This window comes from Dermacentor andersoni, chromosome 8 (assembly GCF_023375885.2).
Source record: "Dermacentor andersoni chromosome 8, qqDerAnde1_hic_scaffold, whole genome shotgun sequence".
Taxonomy (NCBI): domain Eukaryota; kingdom Metazoa; phylum Arthropoda; class Arachnida; order Ixodida; family Ixodidae; genus Dermacentor; species Dermacentor andersoni.
In genome coordinates this window covers 87,126,225-87,141,644 of record NC_092821.1, presented here as the reverse complement: position 1 = coordinate 87,141,644, position 15,420 = coordinate 87,126,225, and positions in this window count along the sequence as shown.

Sequence of the window (15,420 nt, the reverse complement as noted above, 5' to 3'; positions counted from 1 at the left end):
TAAAAAAAATTGTCTATCGATTCTAGAAAATTGCCTGTCCTTAGCTAGATAACTCTCATATGCTGACATTAGTTCCACAACAAATCAATTTGAATATTTGACTAATAACTAATTTTATGTAAGTAATTTGAAAGCTAATTACTATACCGTGCATATTGTTACTTATGAATCGTACCTCGAGAATTTTAAGCCATAACCACTCGGAAGAAATTCTGAGGATGACACCAGTTTCCAGACATGGGTTCCCAAGGCTTGCGAGGAATTGAATTAGTTTCAGTCACTCTTGAGCTGCAATTTATAAAAAGCAACAGTAGTTTTTACCTGCATTATTAAAGGAGCTTATTTCAGAGATGATGCTAGTTTCAAACTTTCTTCTAAGTGAGCAAGTTTTGAGAAATGACTGACTTCGTGCATTGCAATATATTAGGGCTAAAGTAATTATTTCAAAAGCTTATTTGTTAAAATATTGTTATTTATTCATTTAGGCATTTTTTATTTTCAGCGTAAGTAATGTCTCCCTCTCTTGGAATCCCAGCTCGAAAGGTTTTCAAGGACTGCCGGTGGCATACAGCATAAAACTTTGTGCTATATACCACAAGCGACCATCTTAAAATACTCTTAACATTAAAATAAAGTACCTGGTGTGGCCTATAGGAAGCGTCAATAATAAGTGTGGTGTACGGGAAGTGAGTTTATAATGCTAATGCTACAAATCCCCAACGACATAATATGTCAAAGCACAGCCTTCTGAGGTGCCTTGACACATTGTTAATAATTCGACAGCGGCACCTGCAATAGCGGCACATTTCCGCTGGCTCTATGTTTTCTGACCTACATAGCGGATGAGCGCTCCTCGCTAATCTGGCGGCACGTGATGGACAGCTGCAGATGACAGTACTTTCAAGTCCTGCATTGGACCCATCCAACAGCACTGAACTGTCTAACATACTGCCCTTGACAAAGCAAGACCGTCGCATTGCGTACATGTGAGCCAGATTTAAGACACTGCAGATGCTGTATACTTATAGCAGTCGACTTCCTACGCGCGACCCTCTTTGCTAAGGCATTGTGCCTGGAGCAGGCACGGACGGATGAAAACTTCGAGAAACGTCCAGACTCGTGACAATGAAAACTTCGCCAAAACAAGACTTAGGGACAGCTAACGCGTCAAAAGGGTAAGTGCTGCTGAAACGACGATGGCTTTTTGCACTCGTACAACGTAAACAAATTTATTCTCTCTATGCTTTATTGTGCACTAATTACAACAACCGTTCATAGAGTCATATACATGTAATAATACAGAGTAGGGCTAGGCTATGGTGGGAGCCATCTTCTTTATTCTCCCCCCTCGTCCCTTCGTTGTCTTCGTTAAGACACCCGGTAACTTCTTGTTCACAACGCCCACGTACAATACAATCCGTGCGTATAATCTGTGCGCTCACTTTATGAGCAACCTTTTACGCCGTATTGCATTCAGTAACATTTATGCGAACACTACGAAACTGCTTACATTTGATGAAAGCGAAGGATTAGTAATGACACCAATACCGGTTTCACCAAACGCCAAGCGACACCAAACGCGGTTTCAAAGTGCGTGAGTCTCTTGAGTACAAATTTGTATTTTTTTTCTTCTTTTACTGACCTAAACGCCATGTACAAGCGCTGTGTTCATTTCTCTTGAAAACGTGATCGTCTCTACTGAAACGACAAGTCTGAATTCACTGTGACGCACCATGCCGACGGATATCCCTTTTCTTCGAGTATAGCATTACCGCCGTGTATTTAATTTTTAACTTATCATTCCTTGCTCCAGTGTGTTTCGACCATGTAATTCCATACTTGGCTCTTATTAGCCGCATTCCACATTCATGCACGTTGTGTTACCGCGATACCTGAGCTGCGCGCGCAGAAGCAGGCGCAGTGCTACAGGTGTCAACAAGCCACCCAAAGTACACAGTAGGGGGCCTCACGGGATGGGGCTTTGTCGCAGGACTGCCAAGAGGAACTCTAATTAGCTGAAAACGTTGAAATACGTGGATAACGTATTGATGCCTAAGCAAACATGGTGAGGTAGAAACGGGAAAAAAAGCCGCAGTTTGGCCTGAACGATGAAGCGTTACTAGCCATAACAGCATATTAGACTACAACACGAAATAATAAGCGTAGTTTGTTGACCATATAAATGGCAGTAAACGTTCGCTTAAAAATTAAATGAACAAGCATGGTGTCGCGTGCGTACAAACATACATCGACAGATCTGACTCGATGATCACGAACACTCGCTCTCACAAGACTAGCATGATGAAGAGCGCCGGCAGCAGGGGGCGAATCCTTTGTGCTGGCTCCCTCTTCAACTCATTTCCGAAATTTAGAGATTACGTCCCGTCCAATGCAATACGTACATGCTGTATCTTAGGGGGCCAGCGCTCAAACACCGAACACAGTGATGAAGAGACGACACAAATTATGCACTTGCAACTCATTTCTATGTTGAAAAAAAACGTAGTGCTGGACAGGTAAATCAGCACACAACTCCATCGTGCGCACCCCCCTCATCACTTTGATTATAAGTGTCGTGCCAACTTGCTGCTCAACTTGGGTAACTAGGTATGTGGCACTGAAAATGGGCTGGTCTACAATGACGAACAAGATCCCTCAAGTTTCCCATGCTGGGTAGAATAGAAATGGTCCTCAATGATAGTAACTCGCGACCCATAAGCTGGCCCTGCAGCTTATGCAATGGGTATGTGCCACTTTTCAATGAACGCCATCCACGTCAACGGTTTAGCGAGCTGCGCCATGAATGCACTGGGTGTGCGCCGCTGTTCAATGAACGTCTTGCCAAGTTGTGTTACTGAGTACGTGCCACTGAGTGTGCGGCAAACGAAAGAACAATTGTCGGCGTTCGCAAGTACCTGCGTGCAACGCTTCTCATTTAGGGGGCCACGCGCGAACTTCTCGGTCGCGCCACTAGATGGCACCGCGTGTACAGAACGCAGCGCGAGGGAGGGGCCCTGTGGCCGCGTGGCACGCGTCAGTGCAACAAGCATTTCGGAGGCCATCCTAGGCTTCCTGGTGGCGGCGCTAGATGGCGCCAAGTGCTCTCAAGAAAGCGCGAAAAAGGAGTCCCGCTACAGTACATTCATTATACATAGCTTGTTTTGATGGTGGCGATACGTTGTGTTGTTATATTGATTCAATGCTCACGCATTACGGTTGACAGTCATCGTGAGATGGTGTCTAGAGAATTTTTGCGTTTAGTTGATGACTGTGTTTTGGACGTACGCAATAAAGACGAGACGAGACCACATTTAGAAAGCTGTGGTCGAATTATACCTCTGTCACGCTGCACGTGTTATGTCATTCACAATAAATGTCATTCATACCGAATGTCATTGCGGTCTCACGCCCTGTGCATACTGGTATACAAAATGACATTAGCAATTGATGACGATGTTGATCGGTACCTTGCACACGCAGGCACTCGGCAATCGACAAGTGTAGTTTCGGGTTGCGCGCCACTTAGCGCAAATCGGTGAGGTAGTCATCCCGCACTTTCAGCAGCGCGAGCGTCTCGTCGTCGGTCCCACGCGTCTTTCGCTTCTCATTTCCTGCTGACGAAGCTGCAAAGTTGGCTTCCATAGTTGGTGGAGAGGTTTTAGCTCGGCACCACCTTGAAAACAATATGCAGGAATGAAAAAAAAAAAAAAACGGACGAGCGTTAGTACACATGGGCGGCAATAAGTACTAGCATCCAGTACTACTTCATGCTGCACGTCATAAAATTAATAAAAAGTTCATAACAGAAATTATGGCAGCCTTTACTCTGATTACATTTCATTTTCACTTACCGATTTCGTAATTTTTTTGCCAAGGCCCTACCAATGAGGTTACACAAGTCGCGCTTGCATGAGTTCGGGAAACTCATTCAATGGGCGAATGCCATTAGATGTGTAAGTCAATCAGTACCCCCGTTTTCAAGCTACAGAAATGGCATTAAGACCTAATCTCATTCGATGCGGATGACATTACAGGTGGCGTGTGAGAGGTGTATTAGGCTTCGCATGTAGGTGACAGGATTTTGAAATAAATGGCGTTCAAGAAACCACAGATTTTTAAATGCAGTGAGTGCTACCTGAGTGCAGGAAGAGCCAAACATGTTTACATCATGCGTTGTTTATATGCATGATAAACAAAATTGCGTTGATGCGATGTGCTGGCTTTTATTTTTATTATATCCTGAAAATGTCCACCAATGATATGTTTGAGGATTATTACTTCTGCTGCTCCGGACTAATGAACATTTCGCCTTCATTGTGCCTGCAAATTTTTAAGCTGGACAGGTTATGAATTCATCATCAGTGCTGTCGGGCAAAAAATGCAAGGAAATCGAACTGGTTGTGAAAATACCTAGGGATGCCGCTCATGGAGAGCCACACTGTGTAACTATTTATGCGTAAATATGCAGTTTGCTTTTGTGTGCGCCTAAAATAAACATAGAGAACAGAGATATCAATTTCTGCCTCCAACAATAAATGTGTTCAAGAATTAAATAACACAATGGCAAATAACGTAGGTGTGATACACACGAATCTTATTTTTCCAGCACTGGCACCGCTTGGCTGCATGCCAGAGTTCATTTTGTGCGAGTAGGTTTGTTTTATAGTTCACCGCTTCTGCTCGGGGTTTGTTAAGGCTGGTACGTGAAGTTGGCCAAACATGTGAGGGCTTCTTTCAAAGTAGCTTTGTGTGGACAGACAAGGCAGATTTCTATTGCATGCGTAGAACTCCACCTCATAAGGGCAGCAGCTTAGGGCTTGTTTTGTCGGTGCCTTTGATATCCTTGTTCGGTTCGTAGTAGGCGAAATTAGAGCTGTCAGTCATATTGCCTCTACAGTAGTCTTCACATTAGTAGTGAACTGCCTATGCCCTGTGAAACGATTATGCAGAACAAAACAAGCATAAAAAAACTCAGTGCCATTCCACTCTGTGAAGAAGAATGACCAGCGAAGCTATGCATGTGGGCCTCTTAATGGCGAACTGCACCTCCGCCGCGGATCGTTTCGGCATTGCACTATCTTCGGGATTCGCGCACGCATAGGAAGTGCTTAACGCCTGCTTCACCTCCGCTGTGGGTCGGCCCGGTATTGCACTATCTTCAGGATCGGCCTACGTATGGTGAGCTTTTTGTCTCAACAAGGACACGAACCCGGGGGAACTTCCCTTAACAGCTCCGCCGAAAAAAGTCATTTGCAAATTGAAAGCCATATTAACTTAGCATGGGCTAACAGGTGAAACTTATAAGTTGAGCATATACTGTTGACACACTGTCTGAAATAATTATTTTCTCTCAACCTTTAAGTAACCGTGCTGATTTACGTAGGAATAACATGGCAGAAATTTATTTTTCTTACCGCACCAACTATCGGCCAGCTTTGCACACGTTTCCCAATACGCGCCGAGCTCACACCTAAAAAGAACACCATGACCTGGCAAGCGTCTACGTAGTTGGTCGAAGAGTGCTGCGATAGCATGGAACGCTTTTCATCTGCACCTCCGCTCTACACTCTTAACCAAATTACCTCCTTCGTGTCATATCTTGCCCCACAACAATAATCTTCATCTGTCTTATCCGCATTTCCTTGCTTTAACTCTGCGAGCGCGGTACTTCCAAGTCACGAACGGCATGTGCGATATCAGCATGACGGAGCATTCTCGATAGGAAAGTAGTGAGTGCAGCATTTTCAAGAAAGGAAACGCAAGCAAGATAGGTGACGACTATTGTTGTGATGCAAATGTACGCCCCAAGGGCTGTACGTTTGGTTAAGAGTGTATGCACTCTTAAACAAATATGCACCCTTTGCGTGGTATCTTGCCACACAACAATAGCGAGCCAGTTGGCGGCACTCTTCAGCATGGCGAGCAACTTCGGAAAGCGGGGTGAATTCAGAGGCATCCGGGTGATATGGTAGTACGGTGTCGAGGGTAGTGGATGGTTCACGCCCATAAAGAAGGAAAAATGGTGAGAAGCCTGTGGTAGCCTGAACGGCGGTATTGTAGGCGTACGTCACAAAAGGGAGGACATCGTCCCAATTTGAATGATCCGACGCAACATACATGGTGAGCATGTCCCCAAGGGTGCGGTTGAATCGTTCCGTTAGACCGTTAGTTTGTGGATGATACGCCGTAGTGGTGCGGTGAATAGTGCGGCACGCGGCGAGTAGCTCATTAATAACTTCGGACAAGAAGACACGGCCTCGGTCACTGAGTAGTTCTCGCGGTGCGCCGTGCCGTAAGACGAAATGCCGTAAGATGAATGCGGCGACGTCGCGAGCAGCAGCCGAAGCAAGTGCAGCAGTTTCAGCATATCTTGTCAGGTGGTCGACTGCGACAATTATCCAACGATTTCCGGCAGCACTGCACGGAAGAGGCCCATAAAGGTCGATGCCAATCCGATCAAAAGGACGTGCAGGACACGGTAAAGGTTGCAGAGGGCCTGTCGGATGAGAAGATGTCTTCCGTCGCTGACAGGCTGCACATGACCGAGTGTATTTGTGGACATAAGAATACATGCCGCGCCAGTAGTACCGCTGGCGGAGCCGCTCGTAGGTTTTCAGGACGCCAGCATGAGCTTGTTGTGGGTCTGCATGGAAATACGTGCATACGTCGGAACGCAAATGGCGAGGGAGGACTAGCAGCCATTTGCGACCGTCGGGCTGATAGTTTCGGAGGTACAAGATGGCGTCCCGTAGCACGAAGTGGGTGGCTTGGCGACGAATGGCTCGAGGGCATGTAGACGTTGAAGAACTGCTAAGAATGTCAATGAGAGACAGAATCCACGGATCTTTTCTCTGTTCAGACGGCATGTCAGTAACAGCAAGCGTAGCAACCGGGCACTCTATGGATGAAGGTGGCCTTTCGTCGGATCGCATGGGCGCACGGGAGAGCGCATCTGCATCAGAATGTTGGCGCCCGGATCGATAAATGACGCGAATGTCAAATTCTTGGATCCGAAGAGCCCAACGTCCAAGACGCCCCGACGGGTCTTTCAGTGACGCAAGCCAGCAGAGCGCGTGGTGGTCTGTCACAACGTCGAACGGACGGCCATACAAGTAAGGGCGAAATTTGTTTAAGGCCCAAACTATAGCTAAACATTCTTTTTCCGTGACAGAATAATTGGATTCTGCCTTCGTGAGAGCACGACTCGCATATGCAACCACATTTTCTGGAAAGCCAGGCTTCCGTTGTGCAAGGACGGCCCCAAGACCAACGCCGCTGGCGTCGGTATGAACTTCAATCGGTGCACTCGGGTCGTAGTGGCGTAGAACAGGCGGTGAGGTAAGCCGACGACGCAAAGTGGTGAAGGCTTGGTCACATGCCGGAGTCCAGTCACGAAGGTCACCAGAGCCAGCCAGGAGCTTCGTCAGGGGAGCGATGATGCAGGCAAAATTGCGCACAAAGCGGCGAAAATAAGAGCAAAGACCGACGAAACTGCGGAGCTCTTTCACTGTAGTCGGCCGCGGAAATTCTGCGACAGCACGAAGTTTGTCAGGGTCGGGAAGGACGCCGTCTTTGGACACGACATGGCCAAGTATGGTCAGCTGGCGGGCTCCGAAGCGGCACTTTTTCAAGTTAAGTTGAAGGCCGGCGGTGGTAAGGCAAGTAAGGACTTCGCGTAGACGAGAGAGGTGAGTGGTGAAATCAGGGGAGAAAACTACCACGTCGTCTAAATAACACAAGCACGTCTTCCATTTGAGGCCTCGTAGAAGATTGTCCATCATCCTTTCGAATGTCGCGGGTGCATTGCAGAGGCCGAATGGCATTACTGTAAACTCATACAGGCCATCAGGCGTAATAAAAGCTGTCTTCGAGCGGTCGGATTCATCCACTGGCACTTGCCAATAGCCCGATCGCAAGTCTAAAGAAGAAAAGAATTCGGCACCATGAAGACAATCCAGGGCGTCATCTATGCGCGGTAGAGGATAGACATCTTTTCGTGTAATCTTGTTGAGGCGACGATAGTCCACACAGAAACGAATCGAGCCATCTTTTTTCTTAATGAGTACTACAGGAGATGACCAAGGGCTGCAGGATGGCTTGATAACACCACGTTCAAGCATGTCTTCAACTTGCTCGGCGATGACACGACGCTCGGTGGATGACACGCGGTACGGACGCTGGCGTAATGGTGCGTGATGTCCCGTATCAATGTGGTGAGAGACGGTACTCGTGCGGCCTAATGATGCTTGGTTGCAGTCAAAAGAGGCGTGAAAATCATTTAAAAGAGTAATAAGCCGCTCACGTTGTGTCGGCTCGAGGTCATCGGCAATAGAGCGACAAAAAACATCCGGTGGTACTCGGTTAGATGGCACATGGGGTGCCAGTGCTGTTACGTTGGCAGTATCCACGTCGTCGGGAACAGGGAACTGCACAATAACGTCAGCGTCCACAGTCTGGATGGTACGAATAGTCTCGCCACAGTGCAAAGCCAAAGTGTACGAATTTGGGTTAGAAATCAGTATTTCTGCAGCCCCATGGTGAACCGTGAGGAGGGCGAAAGGCAACAATATAGGCTGGCGGCGAATGAAGACGGCAGCGGGTGAAAACATGACCGTCGCTTCGGCAAGCGATGCGCATGAAAGAGGGACAAATACCGCGCTGTGAGGGGGAAGGTCAGTATCTCAAGCTACACAGATCCTGGTAACATCATGAACTTGAAAGTCGTGAGATGGCAAATCGCACAGAACGGAGAACTGAACCTCAGCACGTGCACAGTCAATGACCGCGTGATGGCGCGACAGAAAATCCCAACCGAGAATCACATCGTGGGAGCAACAAGTTAGCACAAAGAAATCAATCGAATACAAAATGTCTCGAATCAACACCCTGGCAGTGCACATAGCGACTGGCTGAACTTGTTGTGCACTGGCTGTTCTAAGCAATAATACCGAAGGCATCATGGTCACTTTCCGTAATTCACGGCAAAGTTTCTCACTAATCACAGATACAGCAGCACCTGTATCGACGAGCGCAAGACATTTGATGCCATCAACAGACACTTCAATAACGTTAGCGGGGGAAAAACGAGGACTTTGATGTTCCGACGATGACGCAGTTCGTGCCTCAGGAACTGCGGAAATCAGTTTTCCGCCTCAGTAGTACTGGCACTGGGCCTACGACGCATGGGTGAGAGTGAGCGCCGACGAGGGGAAGGTGAGCGACGAGTATTGTAGAGCTGTGACTGCGGTGCTGGTATGTCATCAGCAGCGTAGACTTCCGGTGGTGGTCGTGAAGGCATACGGAAAGGTCGGAAGCCGGAGCTGGGTGGTCGCGCGGTGCCCACGAAGGCCGGCAAGCGCCGGCGGCAGAAGCGCGCTACATGTCCCGGTGTACCACAGGCAAAGCATATTGGGCGGTTGTCAGGAGTGCGCCAAGGATTTGTACCTTGTTGCTGTGCGCTGAAAAAGGCAGCGACCTGCTGGCGAGGCGAGGGCGGATGAGAGAACACCGGCTGGAGAGGCGCTGAAGGCGGAGGTGAGAATCCCGACAGACGAGGCGCCCGTGCAGCGGCTTCAGCATACGTCAGAGGCGCGGCCACAGGAGCCGGCTGACACGGAGGTGGAAGAGCTTCGGTCACTTGCTCTTGAATTACCTGTCGGATCGCTGGAGCCAAATATTGAGAAGGCTTGTCCGTGGTCGGCAAAATCGAGAGCTGTCGCGCGACCTCCTCGCGCACAAATTCTTTTATTTGCGTCAGCAAAGTTGTGTGGTTGTCGCCAATAACCAATGCTGCTAACGAATCTTCCGTAGGCGGTGGGCGCCGAGCTAAGATGCGTTGTTTCCGTAGCTCGTCAAAACTTTGGCACAAGTTGATAACTTCGGCCACGGTACGCGGATCCTTCGCTAGCAACATTTGAAATGCGTCCTCATCAATGCCTTTCATAATGTGTTTTATCTTGTCCTGTTCCGCCATTGACGGATTCACGCGCTTACACAGGTCAATGACATCTTCGATGTAACTTGTGAACGTTTCACCGTGATGTTGCGCGCGCCCCCGTAAGCGTTGTTCTGCGCGAAGCTTGCGCACAGCGGGGCGCCCGAACACTTCTGTGAAACTTGTCTTGAATCTGCTCCACGTTGTGAAATCGTGTTCGTGGTTTCGGAACCAGAGGTTCGCGACGCCGGTTAAGTAAAACAGCACATTGTGCAACTTCGTGATGTCGTCCCACTTGTTATGCTGGCTCACCCTTTCGTAAGATGACAACCAATCCTCCACGTCATGATCATCGGTGCCGCTAAAGATGGCAGGATCACGCTGGCGCAATGCACCGGAAACGATGATCGTCGGAGGCTGTGGTGCATCTTCCTGGGTGGTTTCGTCAGGCATGGTCGCAGCAGTCGGTAGCGTCCGGCTTCGGCGTTCCAGTTTTCGAGGTTACCCCGCAGCTCCACCAAATGAAATGGGGTTTATTGTAGCTCGTTCGAGGGATCGCAGGTAGCTCTAGATCACGAGTCCTAGCGCTTCGCATCAACAACCCGCGCTCGTGTCTCGCGCCGCAGCGGTGGCAGTCCGCACAGTGCCACATGCATATTACCCACTACAGTATGTATGTATGCAACTGTAAATGTAATTTTGCCTAGTCTTTGTCTACGCCACACTTTTGGTGGAGACGATGGGTAAGAACTCCTTATGACGGAGCTCCGCCGCAGCCGTTGCTTGAATTTATCCACCATGAAAGGATAGGCGGCCTCTTCTTCAGCGGCGGAGACGTCAATCGTTGTCCCTGTGCGCAGCCAAGAGACCCAGGCACGTTTTCCGGAACCGGTAAATAAAATTAGATAATGGGGTTTTGCGTGACAAAATCTTGATCTGACTATGAGGCACGCCGCATGGGGGACTCCGGAATAATCTTGACCATCTTGGGTTCTTTAACGTGCACCTAAATCTAAGTACAAGGGTGTTTTTGAATTTCGTCCCCATTGAAATGCGGCCGCCGTGGCTAGGATGGGATCCCGGTGCCTCCTCCTTAGCAGCGCAACATCGAAGCCAATAAGCTACCATGGCGACTTCTAGAACCAATAACGTCGATATTAATGAATGGTTGGCCATATAAGAGCGTGTAAGTAAAAACAACCGATGGTATGATACGGCCATGCTGGCAAATGTTAAATTTTACTTACAAGAAGCAGCAAAGGTCTGCTTCGGCAATCATGAAGCTGAAGTCGCAAGTTAGCATTTATGCAAGCAAAAAAGCACTATCTGCTTGAAAAGGTTGGTCGTAGGGCCGCGGCGAAGAAGGTGCTGGCGTCACTAGCCCAAAATCTACGGAGTTATATGTTTCTTGTATACAGGACGTGCTAGCCCTTTGTCGCGAAGCCAAAGGGTACATGACGGAGCCAGACAAAGTGGGACGTCCCTTTGAAGGGAGAGAAGATAATGCAATAAATTTGCTCATTTGCAAGGACTGCAAGATGGTCGACTCCATCAAACGAGAGTGCAAGCGTTTTGAGAATGCCAAAAGCTGACACTCCGCTTATCAGTTCGTGTGACTGCCCAACAAGACAGCAACATCGTCGTGAGAAGACGTACCGCACTGCAGGTACCGCTCATCGTGAAGCACGTGTCAAGGATTATCAGACATGAAATTGAGGCCATGTCTTCTGCTTACATGTGCTCTCGCACCTTTGAGTCTACGTCCGTGTGTGCCGTCGCATCCTCACGCCCCACTAATTATCTCGAAATCGCCCGACTGACCATATCAACGCCCAAGGCCCCTCCTATGTCGTCGCAATCCGGCCGAATGCAGGACTGCCGCTGACCGGTATATTTGCTTTAGCTACCATTGCATAGGTCACTTCGCCCGCTACTGCAGCAATGTCTTGGCCTTCTCATGCGCCCTGTGCCCATAACCATCGCCCTGAGAGCAATCCTGATCGTTTCGAACTTCACTTCGTACAATCGCATGCTAATGGCAATGACGCTTCCACTATGTCATATCGTCGCTCACCATCTCCGCGTGGGCACTAGTCCCGCTCGCCGGTCTCTCGTCGTCGGTCATCTCCCTCGACCTAATTCTGCCGCCCGTCGCCGCCGATTAGAGGTCTTTCTTCTGAAAACTAGATATAGTGTCTGTAGATGACGCTGCCTAGTAGACGTAACCTAATAAATGTTAAAGTAGATGCCGTGCGCGTCACTGCTTTCGATGACAAGGGCTAGCAGATATCTGTGATGTGTTCAGAGCTCGGTCATCTCTTGAAGATCCTCACATCGCCACGTTATTAACCATCCCAGTCACCGAAGGTGGAACCCGTCCTGTCCTTGGGATGTGCTCAGTATGCATAAGCATCGCCGATCACTCTACGACTGTACTACTTGGCATGGACTTTCTATCAGCCCATACCGCCCTGTTTGAGTGTGGAAGTGATGTGCGCCAGATCATCATGCGCCTTCACTCGGACGCTCCACCAAGACGTCAACCGCGTTTGTGCTGCGTCGATCACGTTCGACTGCCACCTCAAGCCATTATCTACGTGGACTTGACGTCCCTGCCTTCCATTTCCGGTGGTGCTTACTTGTTTGCCCTAATGGACGATGTTCTATTGGCCCGAACTATTGCCTTTCTCCACGCCCTCATTATCATCACTAATAACAGTGTTACTGTCCATCTGGAACTTCAGCTCGCACACGCAAATTCTCCTGGCAGGCTCGGCTCTAGGCAATGTCTGTTCCATCGATGAGCATGCTACTTCTGCATTCCCTGCAGACAATTCTTCGTCTTCCGGTACAGCCACCGCCTCGTGAAGTTAAGCCGATGTTAGTTTTGACAAAATGATAGCGTCTGACCTTGTCCCAACAAACACTGCCGATCTGCGGCACCTGTTGATGTCTTATTGCGACATCTTCAAGTTTCATGACTACCCGTTGGGCCAGACATCCGTTGTTACTCATCGGATTTATACTGGAGGAGCCAACGCCATTCGATGATTTCCTTATCGCGTGACCCATTCTGAGCGGCAAGTGATTCAGCGGGAGGTTGACAAGATGCTCATCAAAACGTCATTAACATTCCTGTAGTATCTGCACGCCGCCTGTCCTCCTAGTGAAGAAGCACGTTAGCTGGCGCTTCTGCGACGACTACCGTCTCTTGAACAAAGCCACACATTTCTACCGACTGCCATGGATTGACGACACCCTCTACTACATTCACAGGTCTACCTACTTCTCATCCATCGACCTCCGCTGAGGATACTGGCAGATTTCTGTCGACGACCTGTACTGCGAAAAGACCGCACTTGTTACACTACGGGCTTTTGCAATATGAAGTTATGCAATCTGGCTTATGTAATACTCCCACCACATACGAAGGGTTGATGGCCTCTCTGCTTCATCGCTACAAATGGTCGACATGCCTCGCTCATCCAAATGTTGTATTCGTTTTTAAAAAGAAAGCGTTTTATGCCGAGGTACACCATCAGTTTCCTCTAGCGGGCGTGACGTCGGCCTGAACTTGTAAAATATGCTCTATGTTGACAGCGATGGCGCTGTCATCTAAGAGTGGTGAAACGAAGTACTGCATCATGAGACTAACGAACGCCGATAGTGAGTGCTTCGGTAGTCTCAGCGTGGCGGAGGCTTCAACGCGGTGTAGCCTAGTACAGGAGATGTAGGGCTTCTGCTGAGGCGACGACGCTTTCCGCACGTAGTTTGTCTTTCGCGCCGGATTAGCCAGTGATGCCTCGTCAGCTACGGAGTGGAGCTTCAACGTGCATCAGCAGTGCTTACATGCCGCCTACTGCTTCGCTAGCTATGGCACCAACTACGAAAACTGCTGCGCTAAGCGGCAGAAAAAGGCAATGACGTCGACGGGCGAATCTGGTACGCCAGGCTGAAGGAGAATGCCTTCGCGCGTTCGTGGCGTACGCTGCGAACTTTACCACTTGCATTCCGGAAGCTGAGCGCGTCGCAAATCAACCGGCTGTCGAAGACACTACGAAGGCGAACCAAAATGCTCGTACTTTCGCCGCCGCACGCCTACAGGATGCCGCGCACCATGTAAACCTGCGACGCGGTCGCCGACCCGCCAATCATATGCCTTTCCCTGCAGTGAATCGTGACTTCACGAAGCGATTTACTAGCAACCCGTTTAGTTTCACTTGCACGATTATCGAACGCCTGTTGTTTATGGCTGTCGTGAAATTCCTGTCCTAGGCCACCGTGTGAGTTCTCGTGCCGTCAAACGCGATTCCGAGAAAATTCGTGTCGCAAAACATTTCCTTGTGCCGCGTTCGGCCAAATACTTCCGGAGCTTTGTTGGCTTGTGTTATAATTTCCGTCGTTTTGTCAAGAACTTCGCCGACATTGAACCGTTCACTAATACAGCTCCTGAAGAAGGAAATCACATTTTCATGATGTCGTGAACAAGGTGATGCATTCCGCACGCTCACGAGATTGCTTTCTACGGTGCATGCTTGTGAAGGACTATGTCGGTCTTCCGCTTGTGCAGCGGGTCGGTTCAAAACTCCGCCATCTCGTCTGGCGGGGCTGCGATTTGCCCTTGCAGCGGGTCTTTGCGCACATCGGCTAACCGGGCAACGAGGCGGCCGACACCCTCGCTAAGGAGGCTCCCTCCGATCGCTTCCCAATCGCCACCTCGGTCACCCATTTCGACGTGGCCAAGACGACGATCTGCGCACTCTTCGCGCGCAGCCTCCGGACCCGCGCGTTGCAGTAGGTACGCCCCCTCGCCTCCTCCCCCGCGCCGGACTCTCCCGTGAGGACCGCTCGTTCCTTTTTCGCCTGCGTGCCGGATGCTACATGATGGTCGCCAGACTACACAGGCTACAGGGAAAAGGCAGCCCCGTGGGCAGCAACTGCGCCAATGTGGAGACGCTCGGGCACCTCCTACTTAACTGTCCTGATTTCTGTGTGGAGCGCACGGACTTGTATTCATCGTATCGGCGTTTGGGACTGCCTTGCGACACGACCAAAGCGCTACTTTTTCCTGCAGCCCACTTCTCTATCGTCAAGAGTGCGCTTGCGGCACTACTTGACTTTTGCAGTGCGACGCAACTAAGAGCGCGGCTCTGAGCCCCGCATTCACTTTTTATGTTATTTTTCTGCCGCCTTATCCTTTCCTCTCTCTTCATCTTTTTCTCCCCACACTCCTTTCCCCGTGCAGTGTTGTTGAGGTGCCCTCCTGTGAGAGACCGTCACGGCACTGCACTTATCTCTTCCATTCTCTTTAAAGTCACTTCACACGTTGTCCTCGCACAGCGGCAACAAGGCCGCGTCATCGCCTACGCCAGCCGCCTCATCTCCCCTTCAGAGCGCAAGTTCTCCTTCACTGACCGCGAATGCCTTGCTCTGGTTTTGGCTGTCTCAAAATTTCGACAGTACTTTTTGGCCGCACCTTTTCAGTC